This window comes from Cupressus sempervirens, chromosome 4, assembly GCF_028749045.1.
Source record: "Cupressus sempervirens isolate cs-2001-9-10 chromosome 4, ASM2874904v1, whole genome shotgun sequence".
Classification (NCBI taxonomy): domain Eukaryota; kingdom Viridiplantae; phylum Streptophyta; class Pinopsida; order Cupressales; family Cupressaceae; genus Cupressus; species Cupressus sempervirens.
In genome coordinates this window covers 313,157,532-313,180,404 of record NC_143121.1, presented here as the reverse complement: position 1 = coordinate 313,180,404, position 22,873 = coordinate 313,157,532, and positions in this window count along the sequence as shown.

Here is a 22,873-nt window from a genome sequence, read left to right as displayed (position 1 = left end):
GACTTAATTCCACCCAATCCATCAAAACCCATGAATCTTGTTGCCATTTTATTTGATGTATGATAGCAAAAATTCAAACAATTATAGATGACATAAGAAGAAAACTCTGTAACTTTGAAAATTACTTGAAAGCACTATCTAGTACAATAGTATAATAGTAAAATGGTAGTTTGAAAATCTTTTACTTCCCTCTTTATAAAATAACCCTAGATTTTCCCTTTGAATTTCATAAATTAGGCCACAAGAGTGAAATTAAGGGTAAATCTGTTGGATTGGTGGATGTAAAGGTTCTAACGAATTTATGTTTGTCTTTTCACTATTTTTTTTGGCTCAATGGTAACTCTCATTAATTATTGGTTTACTTTCCATTTCATCCATCTTTCGAAAAAAACAAGAATGGAGAACTTCCTAGGGCAAAATCCACTTAACTCAATTCTTCTTGCAAAAATCTTATCAATTCACTAATTTGCTTCTATTTACTTGCCTAAAATAATCTACAATCAATTCACATACTTACCACGCTTGCAGGAGTGATTTTTCTTCAAATGCAAAAAATGACCTTTGTGGGTAGAAAACCTGTGGCGGAGAAGCTGATTTCCAATTTTCCTCTTAAGCTTTCATTTTTACCTTTTCTACCCTAAGAACTTTACTAAAAGCCCTTGGAAGACATAGAAGAGGCTTCACAAGAAAAAAAATGGGACCTGCTAGTGATTTTATCCTTCTATTTAGGCCTTTGCAGAAAACTTACTTCTTGGTTCAAAGCTCACCAAAGGAGAAAGTACTTCTGAGTTTTCCACTGATGCTTATCCCGCTCATCCCAATGAGTTTTGAGTAATTTTTGCTATGAAAACATGATGATATTTGAATTATTTAATCATAATGTGGCTTACCTATCCTTTTTTTAGCCTACAATTAGCAACTATGGATCCCTATAGAGTTTCACCTTGTGGGTGCGAAAACCCACTATGGAGAAGAAGAAATTTGATTTTCCGCCAATGCCCATCTTTTTACTTCCTCTAACCTATCCACTTTAATTTAGGCCTTTGGAAAAACCAAAAATAGCTTCACAAGTGAGAGGTGTGGCCCACTGGTGCTCCTTATTCCTTTACATACATCTTTTCAGAAAATTGATTTCTGACTTCTGAACCTGCCTCGGAGAAGCTCTTTCTTGATTTTTCACCGATCACTTTTTTGGTTACTTTTCAAACTTTAAAATGATTCTCGTTGTGAAATCATGACATCATTTGAATGATCTTTTCATAACACAATTCATTTTACTTCAATAAAGCTTAGAAATATCATTTGCCAACCTTTGTAGAAATTCACCTTTGGGGTGCGAAAACCTTGCTACAGAGAAGTCGAAACTTGCTTTTCCACCAATTCAATTTCTCTATTTCCAGATCAAATGAGCTGCAAGAAAATCAATTGATGTAGCACAATTCAAGAATCCCCATCGAGTATGGTTCTAAACTACCCTTTAAGGCTCACAAAAATCAAGAAATACCCAATTGGGCTATATGTGACATGGGAGAAGGGGAAAGATGAAAACCCGATGGAGAAATTCAGCATCTAAAGAGGAAAGACCTATTGACCCAACTTGACAAAACATGACATTAGTTAATTTTCCACTTTGCAAAATTTGTATATGGTGAAAAGTGGGGCAACATACATCTAGACCTTGGATAACTGATTCACACCTCCTCTCAGTTATTCTAAAGAATTCCAACAATTGGTATCAGAAACATTTTCTTAAGAGGACTAGTTTGAAGGTATTAGAAGCACAAAGATCAAGATTTCAAAAATAGATATACCCAAGCTTAATAGAGATAACTTTTTTGCATGGAAAATTTTGATGAAGCTACACCTTGGAGGACTTGGAGATCATGCACACTACCATTACTACTGAACATGTTGATCTTTCTAGAGCCCTAACTACTATGGATATGAAAAAGAAGAAAGATCACAACTAGGTAATGCTAGAGATTGCCTCTTGCCTAAGCTATGCTAAATTTGATGATATCAAAAGTCTTGATAGTGGACAAAAAATTTGAATGCTCTACAGACCATCTATGGAGGAGAGACGAATGTTCTAAGAGCTAAAGTTGAAAGTCTCAGAGGTAAGTTTGATGATATGAGAATGCAAGAAGGTGAATATATTGCTCAAGGCTAAAAGATTTTGTTAATGCAATAAGAGGAGCTACTGGTACAATAGATGATAATACTATACTAAAATGTTTTAAGAACACTACTATCTATATATGCTATTATAGTATCTATAATACAAGAATTGAGATGTATACTAGGGAATAATATATCTCTTGAAGGTCTCATAGGTAGGCTCATTTCTTTTCAGCTATCTAACTTTGATAATTAAAAACACAAAAATATTAAATCTTCTTTCAAACTAAGCTATCACTAAAAGAACCCAATGAGAAGAAGAAGAGGAGGAGGACAAAATATGTGTCTAGTGATAGTGATACAGATGAGGAGGATATAGATCAACTTGAAGCACTACTAGAAAAGAAATTTCACATAGGTAAAGACAAGTTTAAAGGTAAAATACCTATCAATTGTTTCAATTGCAATGAGGTTGGTCATATTGCTGCTAGATGTCTAGAGAAGAAGAACTATAGAGGTGGTGACAAGTACAAAAGTAGAAGAGATGAAGATAGAAAGGATTACAAAGACAAAGGAAAGAAGTCTTGCTACATTTCTAAAGAGAAAACAAAAGATGAATCTGATGAACATTATGATGAAGTGGTGTATATTGCAATAAAGGGTGAATTAGATGAAGATGATGCAACTACACTCATGTCTTGTGTGAACAAGAATGACAGATGAATCATTGATAGTGGATGTTCACATCACATGACTAGAGATAAAAGTAAGTTCATTACCTTGAATTGTTATGATAGAAATAGTGCAATATTTGGTAATGATGCACCATGCTTGATAAAAGGAAAAGGTTCTATCAATCTCATAGAAAAGATTTTATGTGACAATGATTACTATGCTGAAGGACTTAGCTACAATCTATTGAGTGTGTCACAATTAAATATTTCAAGATGTAAGGTTGAGTTTGAAAACAAGATTGCTAAGATATATGATACTAATGGGAAATTGATTAGGAAGGGTGATAAAACTAGGAGTAATCTATTCTATCTTGATATAGAGGATACTACTTATCTAGTTGTAAAAGTTTATGATGTATGGCTATAGCACAATAGGTTTGTCATGTTAATTTTGATAACTTGGTTAGTATTAAAAACGTGAGAAAAGTTAGAGGTTTGCCTAAGTTGAAGAATCCTGATAACATTATAATGTGCAAACAATATTAGTTAGGAAAAATGACAAAGTAAAGTTTTAAGAGTAAAACTCATACCTCTAAAGGAATACTAGAGATTGTTCATACTAACTTGTGTGGACCAATTGAAGTGAAAAGCTACAAAGGAGATAAGTAAATTATTCTACTTACTGATGATTATTCTAGAATGATGACAATTATGTTCCTAAAACAAAAATCTGATGCTTTCTAAATGTTTAAGTGTTACTTAGCAAGAGTTAAGAAAGAAGCAAGTAAAAGTTTGAAATGTTTGAGTTCTTATAGAAGAAGAGAATTTACATCAAATGAGTTTGAGATGTTCTATAATGACAGACGTATCAAAAGATAGACATATGATCCTAGAACCCCTACAAAAAATGGAATTGTTGAAAGAAGGAATAGGTCTATAATGAACTATGCTAGGATTCTCATGATCCAGAAGAATGTTGCTATAAAATACTGGAGAGAAGCTATAAGTACAACTATCTATACCTTGAATCATGTAAAAGTCAAGAAAGCTACTCATTCAACACCTTTTGAACTATGGCATGAAAACTCACCCAATGTAAAATATTTTAAGGTATTTGGAAGCAAATATTTTATTCACAAAGATTTTAGGAATGGTAAACTAGATGCAAAAAGTGAACAAGGTATATTCCTAGGTTATTCCAAAAGAAGTAAAGCTAATAAGTTTTTAAATACTAACACTGAAAAAGTTGTGGAAAGTGCAAATGTGAAATTTGATAAATGTATAGAAGCATATAAGGTTGAACCTACTAGAAGAATAAAAATCATTTGTATACTTCTATGAAGGTATGCTTGCTGAAGAAGGTGCTGCAAATCATGCTACAAACCAACAAAAAGTTATAGTGACTACTAAGTCACATACTATTAATGCATTCAAGAACTCAGTTGCATTCAGGAGCCAAGTTATAGAATGAAGTTGAGGCACATTATAATTTTGAAATTAGTGTACATGAGAGAGATGCTCAAATATCTCATAGAGATGTACATAGTGACTCTTAAGTTGAGAAGGAAAATGAAGAAACAAGAGTTGAACCAATATTGTCCAAATATGTCAAGAGACATCATCTTATTGCAAAAATAATTGGAGATAAAGATGTTATACCAATGACAAGGAACAAGTTGAGAAATGATACATGCTTATTGAGTATGAAAAGACCTAAAATAGTGAAATATGCCTTAGAAGATGTGGACTATAGTAAAGCCATGGATCAAGAGAGAAAAGAAAAACTATATTGACTCTAGCTCCTAGATAAGAAGACAAAAATATGATTGGTACCAAGTGGGCATACAAAAATAAGCTAGATGAAAATTGTTAAGTCACAAGGAACAAGGCAAGATTAGTCTACAAAGGATATGCACAAGAAGAAGGAATTTATTATGTAGAAACATTTTCTTCTATTGCTAGATTAGAAGGAGTAAGAACTCTACTTTTTTATTTTGCATATAAAGGTTTCAAAGTTTATCAACTAGATGTTAAATCTGCATTTCTAAATGGCATATAAGAGGAAGAAGTTTACATAGAACAACTAGAAGGATTTTTTGATATTAACAATAAGAAAATTGTATGTAGATTACACAAAGCTCTATATGGTTTGAAAGAAGCACCAAGAGCATGGTATGAGGGACTTCATAATTATCTTGTGAAGAGTGGACTTGAAAGGATAGATGATAACAACAATCTATTCATGAAGACAGAGAAAGGAAAAGGTATTTTTTTATTGAAAATTTTTGTTGATGATATCATGTTTGGAGGTCAAGATGATTTATGTAAGGCTTTTACAAATGAAATCAAGCAAGAATTTGAGATGTCTATGTTTGGAAAATCAAATTCTTTGTGGGTTTGCAAATATATTAGATGAAATATGGTATATACATCACTCAGTCAAAAATGTTGAGATACTAATTTTTTTGGTTTGGAGGATTACAAACTGGTAAGTACACCTATGATGATAGGTCATAAATTGTCAAAAAAGGATTATTCAATTGAGATGAATCAAACATTATATAGGTCTATGATTGTAAAATTACAATATGTAGTACATAGCAAACCTAAAATTGCATTATCTGTAGGGATAACTACAAGATTATTTGCTAATCTTAGGGAGAATCATTTGATGTCTATAAAGAGAATAACAAGATATTTGAAAGGAACAAAGGAATATGGTCAATACTATAAGAAAAATGAAAATTTTGAATTAAGAGCCTATAGTGATGCTAATTGAGTTAGAAACATTGATGACAAAAAGAGCACTAGTGGAGGAGCATTTTTATTAGGCAAGAGGCTGGTCACATGGACTAGCAAGAAAGAAAATTGTACTTCACAATCTACTGTTGAAGGTGAATATGTTGTTTCTAATATAAATTGTACAAATATTGTATGGATCAAATAGTTACTCAAAAGTACAAAGAAAGATATCACTAAACCAGTGATACTTTATTGTGATAATGAAAGTGTTATAAATATATCAAAGAATCTTACGATGCACACAAGGACTAAGCACATTGCAATCAAGTATCATTACTTGAGAGAATTAGTTCAAAATAAAGAGGTGAAGACGGAATATGTTAACACAAAAGAGAAAATTTATAATATCTTCACAAAAGCATTACCTAAAGATGTTCACAAGTATTTAAGAGGTAAACTAGGGGTGATACCCCTATCAAATGATAGCTAAGTAACAAAAGAATTGCCCTACATAAAATAAGTTGTTCGACAAATGTTACACATTGATGTAGTAGATCTTACTTTAGGAGCTATCTGACATAATCAAAGAGCTAAAACTAAAAATTAGTTACAAGAAAGGTGACATAGGAGATACTGAGGAAGTTTATATCTACATGAAAAGTCTTTGGTATTGTTTTCAAAGAGAGAGAAATACGTGATTAAAATTGATCCTAAAGGGGGAATTGCAAGAGATTGGAAACTAAATAAAGAGGGAGATATCCTAAGACACAATATGAGGGATATCTATCAAGAGGGAGATAATTGTAGAAGGGAGATATAATAAGAATTCATTTAGAGGGAGTCATAAGGATGAAATTAATTGTCTATTGATCAAATAGAATAGAATTTTGTAACCTATTCAGAAGATAAAAGTTGCTAATAAAGGAAGAGATTTCAATACAAAGAATTGTTTTCTTTTTAATGTTTTGTTGGTCTTACTATTTTAGCCAAGTTGGTTTGGTTGATTAGTTTGGTTTTCCATAAATGCCAAAGAGGGAGAATGTCGAAGAAGGAGATTGTTGAAACTAGATTGATATAAGTACAATAAATGTGTTTCAATCATTTTTTTGTCACTGGTGTCAAACCTATTATTATTCTAGTAAGAGAATTGATTGTATGATTTAAGTACTATTGCCTATTTGATTGATGAAGAGGATTTGATCAAAAAATGTAATAATAGCACCTATAGGAAAGGTTAAGTTATGATATAAAAAGGAGTAAAAGATTCAACTAATGCAGTTATATCATAATGAATTGATAGTCTACTTAAGGTTGCAAATGTTGGTTACACTAAGCAAGTTTAGAAGAAAAAGTTAAAAAAAGTTTGTTTGCCAAGCTTGATCAAATAGAAAGTAAGTACCAAGAAAAGTTAGTGCAAGCCAAGAAGAAAATCAATTGGAGCCAACTAAAAGTTAATTTTAGTGTATGCTGAGAAAAATAGTGGATGTTGAGTAAACTTTAGCTGATGTCAACCACCAATAAACTTTAGTTCATGTCAAGTGATTTTTTAGAAGATGTCGAGCAATGCAGTATGTGCCAAGCATTAGAAGCTATTAAATGTTGAGTGTCATCATTATTAGAAATATCAAGAATTTGATGGATCTAACCCAACTAGTTTTTTTTCTTTTATTGTGTGAACCAAGTGGAAGATAAGATTGATGAGCTAGTGGCATAGATTTCATGGTAATCCATTTTGAGGTGAATTTAAAGAAGATTGAAGGAGAAGTTTCTAGAAGTGAAATGGAATGAGGGGTAGATTCATTCATTCTTACATAATTTTTCCTAACCCTAAATTGGATGATGGAGAATGAATGGCAAAAGATCTCAATTCTCTATTTATAGGGATGGCTGGTCTGAAGCAAGAGTTGTCATGTGTGAGAACCAAAGAAAGACATGGAGTTTAGGGTATTGCTTCATCAAGTGACCTAAGTGAAGAGTTTGTATTGGAGAGATAACCAAGAAGGCTTAAGGGTATGGATGCTTGAAGGGTGAAAAAGCTATCAGAGTTGAAATGTGTGAAAGCTAGGTAGAATGAAGGATTGAAATAGAAATCTGTAATCTAGAACTGGAGTTGTAAGTTGTTATCAGATCAAGCCTTACTATTACTCTCTAATAATTGTATCAGTCTAGGGTGAATTCCTTTGATTAAGGCTTACCTAACAATCATTTGTAAATCCTTTAAATGGGTGACATTCCAAGGGAATGGTCTAAAGTCCTCTAATAAGGCTCACTTCTAACAAGGTGACTAAAATACTTTAAAAGGGTCACATTTAACAGTGTGTATTATAATCTTTAACAAGGTTGGTCATTCATATGACATCACTTCAGAAGAGTGAAAAAGAGTAGCATGTTACTACTGGTTTTTCCCAAATTTGGTTTCTACATAAATCATTTTGTCAAGTGTGTTGTTGAATCTCTTATGTTTCTTGTTTACATTTTTGCAAATTGATTTGATAGTAACCTACAAGTTTTAAGTGATTGCAAAATCTTATGAATGTATGCATCATGATAAATGTTTTATGGGTTCACTAAGTTGTGAAAAGTTTTATTTATACATCTGGACCTTGAATAATCAATTCACCCCCCCCCCCCCCCCCTAGTTATTCCAAAGAATTCCATCACCTTAACCCTTGTGACTTAGCAAAACATGGAATTCCACACCTTTGGAACCCACTAGCCTTAACTGTGGTTAACCTAGAAAATCATTCAAAATAGACCATTTGACATCATTAGGGCAATTATCTCAACTTAGTGCTTTTTGGTATGATTGTAAACCTCGCAATCAGCAAGCATTTTTGTATCATCATGCAGTTTTGTCTTGACTATGTTGTTAAGCATGTAAGAGCATGATTGGGCACCATGTGGTGCCTGATGACATCATCACCACTTCATCCTTCTCACATGTGGTTTCTTTCAAAAAAAAATTCTAGTCATCGCTAACTTTCATCCATCCATGATGGGCCTCTTGCACATGAGGTAGTGGCTTCAAAAGCCTTCTTCTTTTAAGAAAACTACTTAGTATGTAATTTGGTATTTAAACATTAGAATACCTATTCAACACAAAAAAAAATGTTGGATTAAATACTTTTTTGGATTCCTACATCAAAGAACAATGATTACCAAAACATGAAGAAGGTTTTCCTTTCTACTACCATTGTTGGTTTTTCATTTGCAATCCAATTTGGAAGAATTTTGTGTAACCACTTCCTTCCACCATTTATGGAAACACAAGCTACATACAATGCCACAAGCTTAGCTTCCACTCAAAAAAAGTGAGGCATTTACTTTTTGATCAATGCCTTCCTCTAGATGCACAACTTGAGGTAGGTTAAGATGCACCATCATTTGGCTCTGAGTCCCCAAGTTGCTTTTGGACATGAAGTCTCTATAGCATCACAAGGATATAGGCATATTACTTATTCATGTAGAGAAGAAGCAAATAATTATTTTCACAGCTACTATGTGAATCAAGAACATATCCAAATTATTTCATGAGTGTGGAGGAAGGAAATAATCCATGGCATATATAGTATGCCTATATTGATCACTCCAAATGAACATTTTAAATGTTTTCATTGCTACAACATGCTCCCTTCACTCCAATCCTGATTCACTAAAAATTGAGAACTAGCATCAGGTCCCCCTTCTATATATGACATAGAGTTCCCATCTCTACCATTTTATCCCATAGACATGATCAGAAGCACCCTATCACCTTCTCACTAATGCTTCTCTTTAGATTTTGATTCTCCAACACCAGCAGAGGGTAACTTCTTCCATGAAAAATGCAATGCAATTCTTTTGATAGACATGAACATTACAAGTCATGGAAAGTCACTCCCATACTTAACACAAGAATCTCCCTAATGTAATTCATACAATCATCTCCAAAATGAGAATCTAGATGCAATCCATTCAAAAAAATGTGTAGAGATATCTTTCTAAAAGAAATTTAGGCATATTACCTCCAACATTTAGAACTTCTCCTAGACTTAGGAATCTCACCTCTCACATAAATTGACTGACTTAAGGGTCATCAAGAACATAAATGATGTGTTTCTCAATCTCAACTTTCATTTGATGTTGTCCATCTTCTATAGAAAATTCCTTTAGGATATGCATATAATATAGGGAATGGACCCCTATTTCACTACGCATGAATTGCTGATTTGAAACCAATATTTATTGAAATTTTTAGGCCCATGATCAAAGAGAGTCGAGGAAGCATAGAGTCTATGAATACATGGTGTTTGATAATATTGATACAATGACATGAAACCAATCTAAAGACATTAATAGATACAATTTATGCAGATCAATTGTGTAATAGGCTTTCATGGAGATATCTAATATGATAGTAAATTGCAATTTTGTTTGATAAAAATAAGTTCTTTTGTTTCCCTCGATTACCTAGGATGGATTAAAAATATGACTAGATGTGCACAAACTTCATATTTAAGATATCATTATTCATATTACCCTTAAATTGCAATGTTTAAAATAAAATAAAAAATTTAAATCACTCAATATTATTAAAACATCTTCATTCCCCATCATTTATGCTACAACATATAAACAATATCCATCTTCTTCATTTCCTCCAATTCTATTAGTCTTGGGAAGTTACTCAAACCCCAAAGTGGGTCTAGCTAGAAACAAATTTCACTTTGAAACAATTGACATTTCAAACTGATCAATCAATCACCTGGCAATGATCAAATTTGAATTTTACCATTTCCTAAAAACTTAAAACTCACTTTAACACTTAATGCAAGCTACAATTTTCATGTGAAGAGGTCCTCTGACTAGATTTAAAAATTGACTAAAGCACCTAACTAAGCTTTGAGGTTGACACACTGATTCTTTTTTTTCATTCTTTCACCCTTTCATAATTCATCTCATGATGATATTGGGGTCAAGATATATTGATCGTTACAATTGCTTGCTTGAAATTTCCTGCAAGCAAACATGTCAAAAAATAATAAAACACAATTAGTTTTAGCTTTGAAAATAGGTCAAATTGACACTTGAGGGGTTGAAAAGTAAGCATTAGTTCACTATCACAAGGAGATTATAAATCTTTGATTTGGGATAATGAAAAATAACTGAGCGCATTTGGAAATTAGTCAAAGTAGGTCACTTGGATTTGTAGAACTGTGAATACTAACAAAACATTGATTTTACTAAACAAAATAGACTTGGGAAAATGTCTAAACAGATTGGTCAAGACTCAAAAACTATCATACTTAAATAAAAATATAGTGCTACAAACATTTTTGTCTCAACAATTGCAAATTTAGAGTTATAACATCCTAAATAGGGCTACTAATCAATTTGAATATTATAACACTAGTAAAAGTTCACAAATTGAAAATGGAATAACTTTTCAAAACTAATCAAATAGATTTTTCATAAGCTCAAATATGAAACATAACAACACTATGACCTCTAGAATGTAACGCGAAAGGAATTTTCTCATTTTAGTCAATTGGGTCATAGTTACAACTAGTCTAATAAGACCTCCTAGAAATCTCAATAATTTACATTAGCATTACAACAATAAATAACTAAATTTGAAGGATTCAAAACCTAGTAAATAAAAAATAAAAATAAAATTTAAAATAAAAAGATAGGTTCATAGATATGTGTACTAGAAACTCCCAAAGTGGTAGTCATAAAACATTTCTGGGTGCTAGATGCTTGGGCAAAAATACAAATGTAAACATTTCTCAAAATGAAACTTCACGGAATGACTCAAAATGGAAATTTATCATTATGGGATGGATGGATATGCTAAATTTAGGGTGTTTGAAACATAAAATACCTCATAGGTCTCAAAAGGATAGTTAGGTACACATGCATTAAATACACTTATAGGGGCTCAAAATAACTCAAAAGCATAGAATGGTACTCAAATTAGGGATGCAATTTTGAGTCCATTAGTATCTTTGTCTAGGGATGCATGCCCTTGTGGACATGGGAAGGATTCAGATCTTTGGAGGAAGTAGAACACTCCAACAAAACTCTTGAACAACTTATTGAAAGCAAGGAAATCTACTCGTAAATTGTACAAACAATGACCCTAAGTCACCAAAACTCAACAAAACTTCTTACCTATATCATATATCTGATTTTCATCTCCATTTTCATGAGGTAAACTGAAAATAGCTTTCTCATCATTTTCATCAACAAAACCACTATTATCCATTAGCTCATTTGGTAAAACAAAATAACTTCCTTTACTCTCATAGTGCGAATTCAAATCAGCATTTACTTCTACATCATGATCACTAACAAAGAGTGAATCAACATACTCATATAAACTATAATCAACCTAAAAACTATCATCTATAAATGACGGATGCATGCTAACAACTAGAAATGCAAAGGATTCATACTTTACTTCATTCAAACAGTTGCACATGTAAAGAACACTCAACTTACCTTGTGTAACTTCGTGTGAAGAGTATTTCAAATCTGATTTCTCATCATTAGTAGTATTGATATGCATCCAATCAGATTTATCACATGCTAAAAATCATTCACACTTAAATAATTGATTAGTCACCAAGTTTAAACAACTGTCATGGAAATGCTAACATAAAATATATTAATCATAATCTTCATTAAACAACTCATTAGAGTGAAATTTAAACTTATAAAATTTTATCATAAGCACATAATGAAAACTCAAAACCAAATTTACAAATTCCAACCATTTTCTCTTTGTCATATGAACCATTAACAACAACTTCAGCATTATAAGCATTAGAAGAATCTAAAACAATATGAAACTTCTCCCTAATGGTACTCTCCTCATAAGAAAACTTGTCATGTGTAATGAAACTTGAACCACTATCACATACACCTCCAAAACTTGACAAAGAGTATTCTAATTTTATATCACTTCCAACATCAAACTTTAGGGAAAGGACTTCATCTTGAGATGAAACGTAAAGAGGGAAAGCTAGATAAACTAGAGAAATGTTTGCATAACTTTCAATATCATGAGCAAATAGTTTGTAAGTTTCATCAACACTCAACAAGACTTCATAATAAGTTTTTTCTTCATGGCTCTAATCATAATCTCACTATTCTGACAAACTTATAGTAGTAGTACCATTAGTATGTCAATATAAATAATTAGAATCATGACTACAACATATTACCTCTTCTTTACACAATACCTCTTCATTAGGTGTTTCATTTTCATTTTCATCAAAAGAAATGCTATTCATACTACTATTAGAACTTTCTACACTCTCATGCATACTATCACATGATTCATTTTCAATTAAATAACCATCTTTGCCTTGCTAACTAAAATCATCCAATTTAGTAGATCTAGAATCCATCTCTTCATAATCACAAGAAATGTTGTTGTTATCTATGGATTCACTAGATTCACCATTACTTTTAGGACATTCATTTTTTCTATTAGATGATTTGATACATTCATTGCTACTTAAATCAACCTCAAATTTATTGAAAAGATATTCAACATGAAAAATATTTTCTACTCTCAAATTTGTTGACTTTTTAACTGAATTAGGCATAAAGACATATAGGAAAACAATAGGCCAAAAGGATTCCATTTGTCTTAAAGACAAGTGCAATTCAATAAGTGCTAATTTGAGCTTTACATGAATTTGGTAATCTATTAGATCCTGAATATTTCCTACTAGATTCCTTGTTAAAATGGCAAGCTAATTGTGGAATTCTTTTCTTATCTCTACCATATCTTACAATCACATCATCATGACTTGGTAAACTAACTTTAGATTTGATATCTGATTCCATTATGAAATAAAACTTCTACCTATTTCTCCTAGTGTTGTAAGTAACTAAATAGAGTCACTAATTTCTAATATTTGGCTTCCATGAAAATATAACACATGAAAATCAAAATACCTTAAGTGTTGATACTAAACTTTGATCTATGATTTTTAAATGAGTGTAAAATTAAAAATCCTTCACACGATTCATAAAGCCATGTAGAGCCACCGACTTCTTAAAGAGGAAAAATGAAATCATTGTTATGATTCACTTTCTAATCATTTAAAATCTCACAATAGAAGATTGCATATTGTTAGAAGCATGAATTTTGATGATATTCTCATGGGAGAGTATTGTAATGTTACATTCATGATTTTTTTTGTCATTAATGTCAACATAGCAGTTTTCTATGGTTTTTGATAGAAGAACAACAATAAAGATCAAGTTGTTATAGATAAATTGTTGAGTACTTTCACTAGTAAGGTTAATGTGAGATACTACTAAGTGTCTAGTATATGTAGATAACCTTGGGTGAATAAGACAAGAATTCTAGAAGAAGTTATGTAAGTTTTGGTAAAGATAGTTTAGAGACAAAGTTTACAGAAGCATGTTCTAGTAAACTTGTTATATCTATTGACAAAGTGTTATTCTTTATAGGCAAAGTTAAAGATGTGAAGAAGACATTCTAGAGATGATCTGGCTAAGATTTCTCATCATAATGTCACACATTAAAAGAGTTATTCATGTGACAATTTGAAGGATTAATGTTATTTCTATGTGTAACATGTTCTTAATGAGGTCCTAAATGGTTAATTAAGAAGGTGTAACAGCTAACTCAAGGGAATTGTTTTATGGATTCAGTGTAAAGGAAGGATATTTTCCTTTATTGCAACATGATAGAATATGTGTGTGGAAGATCAGAAAGTGAAAAGACATGCAAGTAAATAAAATCAATTAGATTGATATGCGAAGACAAGTAGTACTAAGTGAAGTTGGAGAACACATTGTTACAGAGGTTTTATTGTGAGATCTAAAATTTGGTAATTGGATCCAAAGTTTGTGACCTAGTCCAAGGTTTGAAAGTGATTGCTTTGAATGATAAAAAAAAGGAAAGAAGATCATAACAATAAATTAATTATTTGAGTAGTGAGCTCTTCTTGTAGTTGAAATTACATATTTGGTTAGTGAGCTCTTCTTGCATACATTATACTACAACTGCCAACAAGGTTGGAATCTCCTAATAAGGATTCAAAGTCTCCTAAAAGGGACTCATATGTACTAAATGTTGTAATAGACTCCAAACATGGTATATCCTCTAACAAGGCATATTTATACTAGTACATCATCTTGTGGGTATCATTCCCAATGGGTTTTTCCCTCTGATCAAGGGTTTCCCTAATTAACATATCTAGTGTAATTTTGTATGTGTACCTTTTTATGGTTGCTGTTTACTTTGGTTACATGGTTAAGACTAATTAAGGTTGATAAATTTTTTAGCTAGATAATTGATTCACCACACCCCCTTAGTTATCTTGTTAGACTAATATTTCTAACAATTGGTATTTGAGAAACAAGTCCTTGAAGATAAATTTTAACAACTTTGGGAGATCCATGGCTAGCATATTTAGAAAGCATAGTCCAAAGTTTGATTGAATAAATTATGATAGTTGGAAGGAAAAGATAAAGACACATCTACTATGTATGGGTCCAGGATATTGAATTTTGACTAAGTCAACAAAGGCTATTATTGCTGAAAGGTATCTGGAAACTTGTAGAGAAGAATAGAAAGAACCTTTCATGTACAATATGAGAGTTAGAGAAACACTATTGTCTACACTTCTAGAAGTAGAGTACAACTAGGTAAAATCACTTGATACTTCTTAGAATATTTGGAAAGCATTGGAAAATAGTTTTGAAGGTGATGAACATTCTAAGAATATGAGGTTACAAAATTGGATTTGTGCATTTCAAGATGGTAGAATGATGGAAGATGAATCTATTATATCATACATAGGAAGGATATAAGAAATTTATATAGGTATCACATCTCAAGGAAGAACTAAGAAGGAAGATGAAGTAGTTTGGAAGAAATTGAAGAGCTTAACATCACCATTTAAGCAAGAAATTTAGATGATTCAATTGGTAAATCCTATTACCAAGTACTTCACTAGAAAATCATTTCTTAGGAGACTTGAAGTAGTTAAGAATGAGCTTAGATAGTCTAGAGAATTGACTAGAACAAAGACAACTTTTAGTGCTCTAAACATCTGACCTAATCTATCAAGGAGTACAAGTGCTAGAGAAGATTTTTCTAGTAATAGTAGATATGATGAGGATAAAAAGATAGAAGAAAGAGTAACCCTTCTAGTAAGAAGAGGAAAAGATGGTAAGAAAATCTTTAAATGTTGGACTTGTGATTAATATGGTCATTATGCATCTAAGTGTCTTAAAAGTGAGAAAAAATATAAAGGAAAGTTCAAGCCTAGAAGAGATAGAGAGATTGTTTATATGTAAATAAAGAAGATGAATTTGATGATCAAGCAGTAAGTGTCAGTAATGATGAAATAGGATTTGTGACTATTAAAGAAGAAAGTCTAGAAAAAGTGTCTTTGATATCACAGGTTGAGAAGAAGTTTGATTGGATAATTGATAGTGGTTATTCACATCATATGATTAGTGATATGAACAACTTTGTTGATTTCAAAAGAATTAATGGAGGCATTGTTAGAGTTGGAAATAATGTAGCTTCCCATGTTAAAAGTATTGGATCTATAACTATTGATGGTAAGACTAACACAAAGGATGCATATTTTGTCGATGGTTTGAAATACAATTTGTTGACTGTTGGACAACTAGTGGATAAGGGTTATCAATTGCAGTTCACAAAGAAGACATGTATGATCAAAGACAAACATGGAAAGGTAATTAGAATGGGAACCAAATCTAGAGGTAATGTATTTCAATTAAATCCCACTAAAATGACATGTTTGGTTGCAAAGGTAGATGACAGTTGGTTGTGGCATAAGAGATTTCTGTATATCAACTTTGATAGAATTGTGAAAACTAATAGTATTTTAGCAGTTAGAGATTTTCCTAACATTGTAAAGCCTACTAACACAATTTGCAAGGAGTGTGTATTGGAAAAGAAAAAAAAAAAAAAAAAAAACTTTTTTTCTCAGCAAGAAGTTTACTACTAAGGAAAAGTTGGAGATTGTACATGTGAGTGTGAAATATGGCTTCTCAACCAACACAAACTTCAATATGATCCTTATTTTTGACTTATAACATCATTATCATCATGAGGAAATTCATTTGATATGAATACAGAAGGCAATCTATTGCCTTCTAACTAGGCAGGTAAACTAGGTACTCTTAGAATCGAGAGGCCAATAACCATAGACCTATACTAGTATGAAGGATTTAAATGAGAGAGATGATTAACAATGCATTTAATCTAGATGAAATAAATTTTAATATAAGAACAAGATAAACAATTAAGCTGGAATGTATGCAATTAGTCGAGATATTAAGCATGTAAATAAAATTTAGTTAAATCCTACAACATAATGGTAGAAAAATAGTGGATGTAAGAATGAGACAAGAAAATAGAAGTTCTCCCCAAGAAAAGGTCCAAGAAATCCTATAAATAGAACTTGATGATAAGAATATCGTATATATGAATGTGATTAATCTTAGTAGTACTTCAATACCTACTTCTCCTCCTTTTCTTCCTAAATGAGCTTTGTATTTATAGATTTCAACAAGGTCCTAGCATAGAGTTTAGATGAACCATGGTGAGGTTAAGGTGATTATTTTAAACATGGTGAAGATCCCACTTAGAATAAACAATCTAAAGTTGAGATCCCAATCAAAATAAACAATATGAAGTGGAGATCCCACTTAGAATAAACAATCTTAAGTAGAGATGCCACTCAGAACAAACAATTTGAAGTGGAGATCCCACTAAAAATAAATAATACAAAGTGAAGATCCCACTCAGAATAAACAATCTAAAGTGGATATCCCACTCAGAATAAACAATCTAAAGTGGATATCCCACTCAGAATAAACAATCTAAAGTGGAGATCCCACTTAGAATAAATTATCTAAAGTGGAGATCCCACTCACAATTGTTTAAGAATATCCTTCAACCCCATAAAGAATAAAATATTCATTTATGGATATGGGGTCCCTTATCAATATTAAATTACTTTCAAGAATAATGACTTATTTCCTTTTATTCTAAAATTAATAGCCATGTTTCATTTGTGAATGGCTTAAAATTAAATGATTTGTTTGACTTGTTTGAACCTATTCCTTAGAATTTGCACTTAGGGTTGTGACCTATTTTGCATCATTACATTTTCCCCTCCTTGAATTGATGTGTGAGTAGTGCATGGATTCAATGATAGTTGTGAGTATGAAGCATCAGGAGAGGACTAAGATTGATTCTAGATTTGAATACATTAAGACCAATTGATGAGATTTTTAGGGTTATCTCCAGAATGAATATTATCCCTCCAAAGTCCAAATGGAACACCTGCATACTTGTCTGATAGAAAAAAGATTTCTTGATTTGTAGTATTGTCCCTAGAACAAGGCTCAATTCTCAGGAACTAGGGTTAGATTGTCATGATTTTTAGAATTGTCCCCATAAATAGGCTCAATCCTCAACAATTAGGGTTAGATTTCCTTGATACCTATTTGGTAAGAAATGATTGAATAAGATTTTCATAATTATCTCTAGGACAAAGCTCAATTTTCTATAATCTATATACAACACCTAAATACTTGTTCAAAATAGATAATGGCATTGTGTTGTAAGTTGTAGAATTATCCCCAAAACAAGGCTTAATCCTCAAAAGTCTCAATAGAAAACTCAGATACCTATCCATCAAACTATGAAAAGGACCATTATAGGATTGATTGAATAGATAGCATATGATGCTAGAGAGGGAACAAAGATGCCCTAAATATTGAGATGCCCCCTAGTGGTTAGGGCTTGTGCTTAGATTTGAAGCCATGTTTGAGAGATTTAATTAGTATTCAATGATATAATCATCCTAATCCCCTAGAAGTAGGTTTGTAAGATGACACCTCAAAAATAAGGTGATTTAGATTGATTTGATGGTTTGGTTGTCTATAGTTGACTAGAATTGACCAAGGTTATTTTTTATAAAATTGTTTGAAAATTTTGGAGCAATGTTATTTTGATGATATTTGAAGATTTGCGAAGTAGTAGCAAAAGGGACTATACATGCATTCTATCATGTCGGCCCCAAAATTGTAAAGTAGAATTTTGAGCTATTTAAGTGTGTCAAATTTTAAGTTCTATCCCAAAAATACATTCAGAGCCATCAAATTAGCTAATGGGGTGATTTTCATGTCAATTGGAGCATTTGTAAAAATTAGGTCAGAACTCATTTCTGTATCATTTTTGAGATTGACAATGCTCGAGTAGCACTCATTTGTGTATCAATGTATAGTTGACTCTATTTGAGATATTTATATATATGAGAACTAATTACCTTTGCATATGTCATATTTTGTGTCTTATGATTTTTCACTTATGAGATGTACAGCTAGATAAATGTCTTTGAGATCATTTGCATTGAAGTATGAATATGTAGTTTAGCTAAGATCATGCAAATGTGATATTTGAATAACATTTCATGTAGATTTCAGATTGTTTGGCCTTTTGTAGGTACCTTGTCAAATTCATCAAGATAAACTAAATAATGCATCATTTGTGATGCCAATCTTTTGAGACAAAAGACTTAAGTGGAGAAGTGATACTTGAAATGGCTAAATATCCATGTTCATATATACATTATATTCATATGCTTAATATTTAGGCTATTTGCATCCATTATAGTTTACTTTGATGTTGTTTCCAAGTTCAAATATGCAATATCACCTAATGCTAGATGCAAATCCTCAAACTAGTTATTGGACCCACAAGATATTTTGTCATCACAGAGCATTTAGGTAAACCAATGCATGTCCTAAAACTCACACTAATATTGTAATCATGAGAATATGAATAGGACATGTGTCTAGTTTTTCAAAAGTAAATGTAAGCATTCGGTACATAAGAAGCTAGAATGACTAGAACATTTGTCCCTTTTAATGTAGCAAGAAAACATAAGCATCAGAGTAGAAATGCCAGGATGACTAGAATGTTTCTTGCATGAAAACATACTAGACATGCAAGAGATCCTTCTTATCCTAAGTAATTAGTAAGTATTCTATCCATAATGACCCTTGAATTCATAACCTAAGACATAATTATGTTAAGTGTGCTCATAGTGACCCTTACGCTAACTCAACATGATGAGCATTAGTATTTTTATTGTAGCATAGAGAAGTCACTCAAAACAGTCAAGGAGAAGAACCAACCTCACTAAAGTGTCCAAATGAAATGAGTCAATGTACACATGGCCATCCAACATAGGATAGAGGCTCTTACAATAGGCATACCTTTCATATATATTCTTTAGATCATTGGAACTAGACCATTTAAGAATAAATCCAATAAAAGATCATGCCCCCAATCGTTGCTTCTCTAGTCTAAAGAGACATCTTTGAGTTTCTCAAAGGGAAGTGATAAAATGAAAAATCAGCACACCAAGAAAACCTCAACATTGCCCAAATAGTGTCATTATTTTCCAAATTAGTTATAGTTACAATGGATTGATGTTAAGTATTAGTATTCAAAACTAAAAGGATGAGAAATCTCTTCAAGTACATAATGGCAATAGGTAGACATAGTTTAGAACAACTAGTGACTAAAGTTATAAAGATTAGGCAACAATAGATAGACACAGCTAGAACAATTGGTGTCTAACACAAAAAATATTTTCTTGATGAACAATATCAATAGAAGATTTAAGAAATAGTAGGTAGACGCAGTTACAACAACTGGTGACTAAAGCCAAAGAAAAATTATTTTAACAAGAATGTGAACTTGATAATAGGCAACACTAGAGAGACATAGCTAAAAAAACTGGTGACTAATGCAAGGGTATTTTCTTAGTGAAGAATCTCAATAGAAGATTTAAGAAACAATAGGTAGACAAATTTAGAACAATTGGCGACTAAAACTTAAGAGATTTCTAGCAAACCATAAGGTGTTTCCCCTGAGACTTAGAATAGATCCAATCTCATAGGGGTTTCAATAAAGCTCTTGAAGATGCAACCATATAGGGGTCAAAAGAGGCACTTGTAAGATGCAACATTTTTTGACAAGAGGTGCCTATGATATGGTATTTATCCAATGATAATTCCCTTTTGTACAAAATCATATTGTGCAAAAACTATCAAAAGACATCATGCATGATGGGCTCATCACAATATGTTACTTTCATTATGGATAATAGACTTTAAAAAAATTATGGGAGAAGCTTTTGGTAAAACCATATTGTGGTGCAACTATCAAAATGAAACATAGCTGGTGCACTAGTAAAATATGACCACTTGCACTATGATGCTAGATATTGTACTTGTGTGAATAATTGAGTCATGTAAGATGATGACACATTATTGAGGATAGATGGTGGATATCTCATGCATTCTATGATTCATGTTGTAATAAAGTGCATTATTGGGGATAGATAGTGGAGATCTCTCTCATTCCCTTTGTGTTAGTAGTATGCCACCAATGGGCTGAATGAAATACACTAAGGATTTTCCATAAATAGGTGAGAGAATTCACCTTAGTATTTAGTTTGTTCAAGTATAACAACAGTCTTTCAGTTAGGATAAATCTATGTGTAGAGTTTTCATGGCAGATTCCCAAGAGCAATCCCAACAAAATCCTAAGATGGAAAAATCTAGAATGGGAGGATGGGTTGATGATGATATAAATAGTGTGGTGGAGAAGAAATGGTTGCAACCAAGGAGGAGAACCAAGCATAGGCAACAAGATTCGTGGGATGCTTCCACTCATTAGGACATGTGCATGTGCAACCAAGAAGTGATAGAGATTGATCAAGCTAAGCCAAATTGTGATCCAGCTGTAGTTGATGGGTATAATCCTAGTTTGTGGGAGATACTATTTAAGAGTGAAATCAAAGTTGTGGAGAGCACTGTAAAAGTTGTGGAGACAATGGGTGATAGGGAGCAATCCATAGAAGCTAAAACTGACCCCTATGATGTGGATAGTCGAGAAAATGACCAAGTATCTTTGGCAGTGACTTTCCCAAATGTAGAGCAAGTGTCTATGGTGAGGCCAAAAGAATCACCCTAAAAATGAGTGAAAATAATTTTGAGGGGAACTAGTAGTACTCTGGAAGAGAAGATAGGAGGTTCTAATGTGTCTACATTCTGGTCATATCTCGGAGAGGGCCTTGATGTTACCTAGCAACTAGCTCAAGACATAGCCATGGTGATAGGAGAGGAACTAAAAAGAGCTCTAGTAGCCAAAAAGGAATGAGTTGAAAATGAAAAGAAGGACTCAAAGTTCTTTCAAGGTCTGATAGAAAGATCTCATGAAGATGGTGCACAAATAGAAGCCAAGTGCCTAGAAGCAATGTTGTCAGTTGAGCAAGCTCAGGAAAAGACTACGAAAGCCTCCCTCAAGATCAAGAGAGAGAGACCATAGACAAAATCCATGTAGAAATGGTCCTATTGTGTTCCTAAGTCAAAGAATTTAGGGAAACTTTGGTTTAGTCTAACAACATTGCATACAGGTTGCAAGAGAAACTAAATGAAAATAATGCCAAGATCACGAGGTATTAGAACCAACTAAGTGTGGTGAAGCATGAGAGGAAATCCATGAAGATGCTAGAAAATAGATATGAGTGTGAATGCAACATGACACAATGGCTAACCACTGTTCTCATATCAGAATGACTGTGTATGGATATGAAAGAAGTCATGGAGCAATCTGTGAACAATGCTCAAGAGACATCCTATGACATGGGGATGTACCACTAGGCAATACCTATGGAGAAAAGGATAGGGATAGCCTACTCAGAGAAATATTTCATGGAACAAATGAACATTTTACTAAGGCATAGAAATATCCCAATTCCTATGGATACAATATGGGCTAGTACAAGGATGACTCTAGGGGCATCATCAGCTATTGTAGTACATGAAGGGGTGTCCCCCACAAGAAATCCAAGTGCCCCACCTCCACAAGGAGAAAATCAATAAGCACTTTCTCTTGGTATTTCTATTTTGTACAAAGCTTGTTGTAAATACATGTTCTTTAAGCTTTTTATTTCATGCGGTGTGTTTTGTAATCGATTTCTCTCATTAAAAAAGCATTTTTTGTTTTGTTTGATAGTGTATTGTGTATTGTATTGTTACATGATGTTAGTTTGAAACAACATGACTATTTAAACTTTTGGCATTTTGAAAATGTTTTTGCTATTTTCAAAGTCTATGGATGTTTTTGGGATTTTCCAAATATATGGATGTTTTTGAGATTTTTAGAAGTTTACCCTATACATAGAATAGGACAACAAACTAAAGTAGGAAAGGCACAAAAAGTGAATCACTTAAAATAGAAAAATATA